Below are 10,175 nucleotides of genomic sequence, written 5' to 3' on the forward strand. Positions count from 1 at the left end.
TGCTTTTTCATTTGGTGTTAGGCTAACTTTAAACAGTGATATGGTAAAAAAAAAAATAAATAAATAAATAAAAAAATAGGCTGCATTGAGTCCAGCGAAGGGTCATCTCTTGCTAGTAGGGCAACAGTGGTTTATTTCATGTCTAAAACTCTGCAAAGTGTCATCTAGTTATTTAGAAGAGATGCTGCAAGCTGTCAGAGGTACAAGCATGCAGTCCTCTGATGCTTGTGCTACCTCCAAGTTCTTGGGCAGCTCTGCACTTAAGCCCTTAGCCAAGCCCTGGCACTTGGTGCATACTGGTGAAACGCATGAGGATGGTGAGTTTTTAAAAGTGAAATGTTGAAATCTGCTTGTTTGCTCTCATGAATTGCATGGACCAAACCCCTCGCTTGTTTAGATCAGTCCGTGCTGGTACAGTATGTGTGTTTATTTGTATCTTTCCTATATACTTTTTTCGGTTCTAATGACAGACCTTATGAAAACACAGCTCTTTCTACGTAGCCAGAGATCAATGCTGATCTGCAGAATCAACAGCTGAGGCTCCAGGCAGGTTTCTGGTGGTGGGCTTGGGCAGCTTCCACTTCCTGCTATTCTCTCAGCAATGTCAGTGTTTCCTGGTGGGACGTGGCATCTCCGGGCCTCACGGAGCATGTGGCACAAACCTGTGAAATCAAGATTTTCACCGCAACGTAAGCTGTCACCCAGGAAAGCAGTGTACAATGCATTTGTGAAATGTATGAAAAGAAGTCCAGGAATTCAGTTAATTAACCACATCAGTTTCTTAACGTGATCAATTTTAATTAAACTGAATTTTAATAGAGATCTGTGTAGTCTGTAGAGAGCAATTGCTAATTCTACAAAGCATGTGCTGCTTTTCACTTCAGATTTGCTCCCATCTAATTAATATGGATAGGGCATTAAGCCTTTTTGGACTCTGGTGGTTTTCATTTCATGACTATTAATGATTTTAATGAACTGGACTAATTCAGTAGTTTTCATTCTAGTGTTTCAGAGCTTTGTTCATCACAATTTTCAGGTTTATAATTGGTTTCCAGGTCTTAACAGTGGTCATTGATCAGCTTCAGCAGTTTCTTTTACGACCCAGTAGGAACATAAGAAAAGTTTTTAACCCTTTGCTAGCACAAGGGCACACCAAAACTGCCTCGGTATCCAGAGAAAAAAGACGTGATCTGGGAGTTCCTTGAACGTTCCAAATTGGGTCTGAAAGCGAGCTGTGTAGAATGTTGCCACTGAAGGTGTGAGAAAGATTGCAAACAAATGCACAAAGTTGAAATTCTGTCGATCTTAAAGTATAGTTATGGCATAGAGTTTACAAAACAGACAGCCTGCCTTTGTGCTGTTCCTCATGGTAGGTTTTATATCAATACTGATCTATTTTAAAGCATTGCTACACTAAATATGTGTATTTATCTGCTGTATAAACCTGCAAATGACTGTGAAAAGAGGGAAGTTATTTATTCATAAAGTGCCAAGTGTATTCAAAACTTTGCATTAACATAACAACAGACCTCTGTTGGTACCTTATATATTTAGATTAGAATAAGTTCCTTTCGGACTGCACAAACTAGCACAGAGCATCTGTCTCTCGGGAGAGGTCTTCAGTGTGCTATTTACTGTTACTAACAGTAAAAATTGTCTTTCTGTAGGATTTAACTCAACTGTTGAGAGAAATAAAAAAATATATATAAAAAAATATATAACAACGCATATATTAGGTATTTTCAATGGGCTTTGAGAAGAAAGTTTGTACCTATAGGGCAAGCTTTATTCTTGCTGCTTCTTGCACTGCCTTCATGGTTATTCAGAACCACAGAAACATGGGTCCAGAGGAAGCAAATAGTATCAGATTTCATCTTTAAATTAATTGGTCATCCTGGACCAGGAAGTTGAAAAAAAAAAAAAACTGTGCTGACTTGTTTTAGATGTAGACACCTTAATTTACAAGCTGTGTAGAATGCTTTGTTGTTGCTGCAGACAACATGCTGAAGCATGGAAATAAGAAGCAGCTACATGTGTCCTGGTGTCACGATGATGCTACTCTGTTTGCTGAAAATATTGATCACTGAGTGATGCTGAGCATATAGTGAGTGTAGAGGGAGGTTAGCTCAGCACTGCCTGGCTACTGCTCGTGGCCATGGGAAGGCAGCATGGACTCATCTCTGGGCTGCCTGTGCACACCGACTTCCTCTGAAGTGAATCAGGAGGAAGCTGCACTTCCCACATCTCTTGCTGAGTTACGTGCCAACCTTTTTTCCTCTCTTTGTCATAGACGGTACAGAAGCACAGAATGGCCAGGGTTGGAAGGGACCTTGGGGATCATGAATCCCCAAGCCTCCTGCCACATGCAGGGCCACCAACCTCCACATTTAATCCCAGACAAGGCTGCCCAGGGCCCCATCTAATCTGGCCTTGAACACCTCCAGGGACGGGGCATCCACAGACTCTCTGGGAAGCTGTTCCAGCACCTTACCACTCTCATAGGAAAGAACTTCTCCCTGTCATCCAACCCAAATCTTCCCTCCCTCAACTTCAAACCATTTCTACTTGATCTGCAGATTTGGAATCAGTGATGGTGAGGCATTTCACACCAGCAATTTCATAAATGCTTATATAATTTTTAAAGTTCCAGTTAATTGGTTTTTAAGTGCTAATGACAGCTTGGAATTATTTTTCAGTCCTCCAAAGAATAAAAGTAAGAAATGCTGCATACTTTATCAATAGGCAATTCAGCGACCCCATGTGTGAACATTCAGCAAAATATCAGGAGGTGATGAATTAAGGCTGAAAAAAGGATTTATTTATTTTTTAAATTTGAATTTTCCTTTGAATTTTAGCAGAAGTAGGAGTGGTAGCTCTGATGGAATGGAGTGGAAGTGTAGCTGTGCCACTTCACTGCTATCGGTTGGCACCACTTGCCCGTAGTATACCATAACAGGTTGGGTGATTGTTTTCTAGCGCTGCGCAAATAAGAAAAAGGTGCAAGAGGAAAACGCTTGTGTGTGTTCACAAGATTAAGTAATGATCATAGCGATCCTTTCTGGGGATCTGTAATCTCTGAAGGTATTAGCATGGAGTTCCCATTCCTTCGGACAGAAACCCCACTGTCTGCCAGAAGGATCTGTTTCCTAATGCTGCTAGATGTAATCTGGTTGCTTGTACCTGAGATGAAAGCCTCCCATGCAGCTGCACTGTGGTTTGAAAATCTCTCCGTTCAGCATTGGTGCAGGAACAATCAGCTACTTAGAGTTGCGTCCTGCTTTCCAACTGTCCATTAATTCCCCTTCAGCCCTTGTCAGGGTTTGCTTTTAGCTAGTTCTGCCCTCACACTGTCACTGCTTAAGAGTATCACAAGGTTATAATGTATGGATGTGTAAGATTTGTTGAATTGTTAAACAAGAATGGTGAAAAAGATGCCAATGCCTTGATTTATTCTTTGAAACAATGGTGTCTCCTTCAAGCTTGCTTTTCTTCCTCACCTTGCATTTTTAACACTTCTGACATGTCTAAAACAGTGCTGCCTGGGTCAGAGCTAAGCAGTATGCTGAAGTGAAAAGGGTAGTGAAGGCTTGGCTCAATATTTTCTATGGAAAAGGGAATGGAGGCTCTTGTTTTATTTACTTGCCGTTTGTGAGGTATGAGCTTATCTGTAGTCCAACAAGCTTCTGTTGTACAGTGCTGGCATGATTTCTTGGGTTGAAGGTAAATGAGAGATATAAGCATTTCAAGATTTCGAGAAAGAAGAGTCAGATTCCTTCTCTGTTTTGAACATCTTTATGAGACTACTTGGATAAATGTATGAGGAAGTACTTCTGGACAGTAAAATGAACCAAGTGGAATCCATCTGACTCTTCATCCCTTCCCCTGCTTTCCTCCATCTGCCCTCCAGAGCAGAGCTGTGTGAGGGGAAGCAGGATCCTGACTTGGTGGTTACTTGCAATGAGATCTGCATGACATTATCTGTGTCTGCGCCCCAGGCAGGATTTACTCATTTCCTGTAATTTACAGTTTGATGCAGTGGTTCTGTAAAGTCAGAAAACATTCTATATGAAGGGATTAAGAGCTAGGTTTATGGCTGCAAGAAATATAGATATGTAAGCATGTCTTGTAGCCTATTAATTCCCTTTAAGGTGATGAGCGTAAATATTAACATGGTGGTATAGGAATCTACTGCCACTGAGATGCCACGATTGTGGGAATGGTAGATAAATGCAACTTCTATAGTGAGTGTAAAGGAACTGACTGGAAGATGTTTCATAGAGTCCATGCGTAAGGAAAGATTATTAGGAACAACTTGCCAAACTGATTTTAACGGTTACGATTGGTTGGCTGTTGTCATGTCAGCATAAGGGTGTTAAGAAAACAGATGTCAGATTATTAAGTTAGGCTGCAATTGATATATATATATTTTGTTTGCCTTTCTTCCCTTTGATATAATACAAGAAAATGAAGACAACACAAAAGAATAAATAATGGGAAGTAAAATCAAAACAACATGAAAATACAGCAAACTGCAATCTATCTATGAAAGTAATTTTGTAAGCAAGAGTAAAAAGCACTAGAAATGGATATTACATTGCATATTCTATGCTTGATGTGCTCTTGAACGTAGTGTTGCAGCAACAAAAAAGCAGATGTGATTTAGAAAGTAGTCTCGTTTGAAATGCCGAGATCTTAGTTTTCCTTTTTCTTGCATCATTACAGTCAGTATGGTAACAAAAAATAGCTCTCGTGATGTCATAAACTTTACTGAAGAAAGCTGTGTGTTTCTTGAATTATTTATTTTACATAAAACATTTATTAAGTGCTACCAGACAACATGTACGAGCAGTATAATAAAATCAATGAGCATTAAAATCAGAATAAATTTGGGCACCTCATACATCCCATAGGATTATTCTTGAATTCTGCTCTGCATATGGCGGCTAAAACCCACCTTTTCTGCCATCCTTGATCCTGCAGTGTCTGTAGGGAGGCTGTAGGTGCTGGAGTTGCACAGCTGGGCTCCCCTCAGCCAATTGTATTGCCAGGGGTCTGTCTCCCAGGTGGGAGATGGATGTTGGTTTGTGTTGCTGGGCCTCTTGTCCCCTCCCCACTTGCGATGCCTTTCTCGTGTTGCCGAGCACCAGTGTTCTGCAGAGGTTTGAAATGTGGCACAGAGTTGACTGAATGAGCCCAGGAAAGACTGTCTCTGAGGAAGTGTGGCAAGTGAAATTAGATCACTTTCTCACACACAAAAAAAGTGTTTTGCAGCATACATTCCGGTGTCATATGTTCCATTAAAAAATTTCACTTTGCAATTGAAGAGTGATAGTTTTGCTGTGAGGTGATGCTGAGGCAGCCTAACGCCTCTTTGGGATTGCAGCTTCATCCCCTCCCGGAGCTCTCAGCTCATCTCTTCAGTTCCCACTCAGACGAGGTCTGCAGCTCCAGGAGGCAGGTAGTGCACTGCTGGCTCTGCTGCGCTCAGGTCTTCTCATGTGCTCTCTCATCTGTTTGCTTCAGAGCAATTGTTCTGGGTGTCCTGGATTAGTACAGCATGGTTCCCCTGGGGCAATGCTGGCATTGTCTGTTGATAAGCTGTCGATATGTTTCCCAATAATAACCTGTCAGATGCTACGTGCTCTGGTGTGATTTCCTAGCATGTCACTTATTGGTGGAGTGTAATAGTCCCCATCTAATTTCTAGACGTCATCTGCCAGCAGATGGGCCTCATACCCATACCTCTTCTCTTGGTAATCCTATCGGTTCCAGATCTCAGTCACAATTAAGTATCTGCACATAATTGATTTTTTTGTTTGTTGAAGTCCCTAGGTCAGCAGCTGAAGAAACAAATTTGGCAGAAAATTTATTTTGATTTTAAGCAAATCTTCACTATTCTTCATCAGAGTGAAAGAGGGAGGGAAAAATTGAGCAAAACATAGAATTCTAACTGAAATAAGCAGAGCAAACACTGCTGATTTTCCACTTCTCCCACAAGGACTTGAACCTGCATCTCATAATACTGACCCAGAGATGGGGCAATACCGTCACTTTCTTTCTTAGATCTTTTTTCATTTGCTTATGTCTCAGTAAATGTTTACGTGTGTTGTACTAACTGAAGTTATATCAACATGTAGACTGAAATCACATAGATATCGTGTATGGTCGTGGGGGGAGAAATGGAGGTTCAAGTTTTCCTAAGCAGAGAGATCTATGGCACCACCTGGCTTTGTGCTGCAGCTCCCAGACAATGCTGCTGACAGCTCTGCTGACAGGTCAGTAAATTGGATTTTACACATTTCCTATTAATTCTGGCCCATGTAGTCTTGAGGTGTCCCAAATGAAATCTTCCAGTAAACAATTTAAGTCACATTTTCCATTTTACATGTGTGTAGTTGTCTAATTTCTGTGGTCCTGTTGTATTTTTTAAAGGATATTGTTTGCATGACGCTCCTCTCAGCAGTAGGCAGAAATAAGTGGTTCAAGTGATGTTTTGCCAAAACTTGCAATTCTTGACTGTATAAAATATTCAACAGATAAATGTGTTTAACTGCACAGGAGTTACTCATTTTTAGAATTGTACCAGTCGCTCATACTTACGAATGTGCTTTGCGCATTATCCTAAGACTAATCTGCTAATTTTTCCAGGGGTATCTTTTGCTACGCTGATCAAAGTGTAATGGTCTCATGACTGAACTTCTGGAACATCTAAAAGGCCTCTAAGGCTTCATAGAACAACCACTGTTCTGTGCAACTGCTGCAAGTTTTTGTGTGCAGGCTCATCAAACGATGCAAATTCTAATTTTTGCAACCTGACTACTCCATCTACAGCAGATCAGATTAGAAATCTGCTTATTTTAGCTGTTGTGTTAGAGCAGCTTTTGTGCCACAGATCTCTCTGCGGCAGGAAGTACGCTGACAACAACACCCAGTGGCTCAGTTTGGACAAAGTTCTGAGACTTCAGCAGTGATCTCGTGCTCTCAAGTGACCGGAGGTGTTTGAGATCTGCTCTGATGTAGAAAATTCAGTGCCTCCAGGTCTGCACTGCAGTCTCAAAAATAACAGACTTTCTCTGACTGAAGTGGTTTGTGGCAAAATGCCTCTTCGTTTTAAAAATCTCACACCATCAAGATGTCCGATGTGATCTGACAATGAAGACTGGGTCAGATTCAGTGAACATTACATATCCTGTTGGAATACTCAGCTTAGGAGTAGCGATTTTGACAGCTTCTTGTTGGCAGAGAGCTGTTGGAGAGGATCCAGAGGAGACCACAAAGATGTTCAGGGGACTGGAGCATCTCCCCTGCGAAACTGGGCTGAGGGAGCTTGGCTTGTTCAGCCTGGAGAAGAGAAGGCTGCAGGGTGACCTCATTGCAGCCTTTCAGTACCTAAAGGGAGCCTACAGACAGGAGGGGAGTCAGCTCTTTGAAAGGGTTGATTACAGCAGGACAAGGGGAAATGGTTTGAAGTTGAGGGAGGGAAGATTTAGGTTGGATGTCAGGGAGAAGCTCTTTCCTGTAAGAGTGGTGAGGTGCTGGAACAGCTTCCCAGAGAGTCTGTGGATGCCCCATCCCTGGAGGCGTTCAAGGCCAGGTTGGATGGGGCCCTGGGCAGCCTTGTCTGGGATTAAATGTGGAAGTTTGTGGCCCTGCATGTGGCAGGTGGGCTGGAGATTCATGATCCTTGAGGTTTCTTCCAACCCAGGGCATTCTATGATTCTGTGGTGCACTTTTCCAGCTTTCTGCTCATGCAGGATGATGCCTGTTTTTCCCTTCTTGAAAAGTGCTGTGTGCTCTCTGTGCGTGGCAAGTACATGGGGTTAGGTGGTACCAAAATGGGTATCTAAGTTTGTGCAAGAAAAATAATGGTAGTAAACAGAACTGAAAGCATGCATCTATTTCCTATAGTACTCTGTTGCACGATGTTCAGCTTTGTACAAGGCACATGGATAAACTAGGCTGGCCTTTCTGTAGGCTGTAGCATCGTACTGGTGGTAATCTGTGCACTCAGCTTGTTCATGTCTCCACATTGCTATCTGTTCTTCTACTGCTGAGCAGAACGTGGGAGTGCAAAATGGGATGACAAGCCAATGTTGTGAGCATGGTCACCTGATGCCTATCTCTCACAGCTAAGTAGGCTATTGCTCTTCACTGGATTCCTGGTGAGTTCTTTGCCTCGAAGTGTAGGTGGCCGTGGCACAGAGAAGCTAGGCTTGCTCGCTTATGGCAGGAGAGAAAAGGTGATGCTGGGTGCCTCAGAGAGGAACTTGGAAAGCATTATGCTTGTTGTTAAGGTGGTGATATTCAGTTTTTCATGTACTATATGGAGCTGAGCACGTGATGGTCATACTTCAGACATAATTTTAATGAAGAGTGAGGAACATGGGGATGATAACTTTGAAATAAGTGGTCGCTAATGATTTAGTTTGAATTATGTGGAAAGACCTACGTAAATGCCAAAGATATTTCAGAAGCGAAGAATTTGGGAAACTGATCAATGGAGGATCAATCAAGATAACTGTAGTGCAAAATTGTAAGAAAAATTGCTCTGAAATTTCAGTTTCAAGAAATTCCGAAGTACAATGTGAAATTAACAACCAAGGACAGGGCTTCAGGATACAGTTGCTAAAGAGATAACTTAGGTTGAAAAGTGAGGTATGCAACCCGCTTACAGTCAGGTTCTTTGCATGCCCTGAAACTGTCATTAAACTAACGCAGATCTGGTGGGAGAACAAGAGCACGTGATCTTGCTTTGAGTAAATTTTGATTGAAGAGTGGCTATTGAGATTCTGGCACTGCTCTCCGAAAGAAACCATGGGGGACAGCGGGCCTAAATGGAATGGAGGTGGAGCCCAGCGTGCTGTTCAGATGTGCTGCCTAAAGGGAGGGTGTAAAACAGGCGTGAGCTGTGCGCTGCCTCTGGTGTTTTTCTGCACTATGCTGTATTGCACAGTATGGGTTTGCCCTCAAAATTTGTCGGTTACAAACCTATTGTACTTCTTCAAAAGTCTCCCATTGACTGTAAATAGGCTTTGAATTATATCCCAAAGCAGCAAGTCGAGTTTAATTTGCACAGTCCCTATTGCCTCAGCTCAAGGTATTTCTTATTTCCTGTTTGTTGCACAGTAAAGCCTAAAAGGAAGCAAAGTCTGATTACCAGTGTTTTACACACATCACCTGCAGCTGATACCTTTAAAGACAGGCATTCACGTACTTTTATGTGAAAAGTAAGCCTTAAGTGAATAGCCATACTTACACACGGGTATTAAATATATATTAGATACATATTTAATTTCAAAACCTGGCTAATGCTAAGCTAACGTAATGGTAGTTCCATTACAACAAGCAGGATTAGCTATTGGCTTAAATTAAGTAGTTTGCATAGTTGACACAGAAATATGCAGCGTACCCAGTGCTGAAGTAATCAGCATGGTATCTCCTGTGTACCCTTTACGTTTCAGACACCCAGGAACTACTGTTTTTATTGAACGCGTTTGAAAGGAAATCTAGGCGACTATTAGCAAAGCTATTATACGGGATATGATATTTAGAACTCACAGAACATTTGTTACTATTAAATTGCTGTCCCAGTAGCCTATCTGTACCTGCGGTAGTACTCCAGATACCTTAACCAGGTCTATGAGAGTTTTCAAATTTGCTTTAAGGTCTGTATAGTTAAACGCTTTCTAAATGCACTGCTTAATTTTTCCTCGCGCTGTAATTCATTGTTGGCCTTTTTTGCAATGAATTGTTGGGATTAGCCAATAAATCAACAGCAAAGACATGCCAATTTTCTCAACAGTTGACAAATGACAGTGTGGGCAAAGTACTGTTATGTTTTATTTATTTTTTAATTTATTTCATAAGGAAGTCTAATGTTCAGATGCCCCCCGAATGTGTTGTTTTGATTCGGTAATACTACATTTAGTCATGTTCCACTGTTTCTCGAGTAGCATATGTAAATATATTGCTAATAGCCATTCCCAATATTAAAGTAATATTTTCCTCGATTTGTAAACATGCAGTTTAAAAGCAATATTGTTAGAAACAGAAGATCTGTAATTACAACCTTTTTGTTTCTGTTACTTCCTTTTAAAAGAAGACCTTTGTCTTGGATGCAATTTCTTAGAATACATGAAAGGGAACTTTGGATTTGAATACAGCAGTTGTGAATT

General features: G+C 41.3%; 1 long non-coding RNA gene across 1 annotated transcript; it reads right to left on the reverse strand.

Annotated features, from left to right (window-relative positions):
* Positions 1 to 412: 412 nt before the first annotated feature.
* LOC109367616 lies at positions 413 to 5,292 on the reverse strand. Its single transcript, XR_002114826.1, has 2 exons — positions 4,955 to 5,292; positions 413 to 662 (listed from the first exon to the last, which is right to left on the reverse strand). It is a non-coding gene; the product is annotated as an uncharacterized LOC109367616 (long non-coding RNA).
* Between the last annotated feature and the right edge of the window lie 4,883 nt (positions 5,293 to 10,175).

The sequence above is a fragment of the Meleagris gallopavo genome, chromosome 5, assembly GCF_000146605.3.
Source record: "Meleagris gallopavo isolate NT-WF06-2002-E0010 breed Aviagen turkey brand Nicholas breeding stock chromosome 5, Turkey_5.1, whole genome shotgun sequence".
In the NCBI taxonomy this organism is placed as follows: domain Eukaryota; kingdom Metazoa; phylum Chordata; class Aves; order Galliformes; family Phasianidae; genus Meleagris; species Meleagris gallopavo.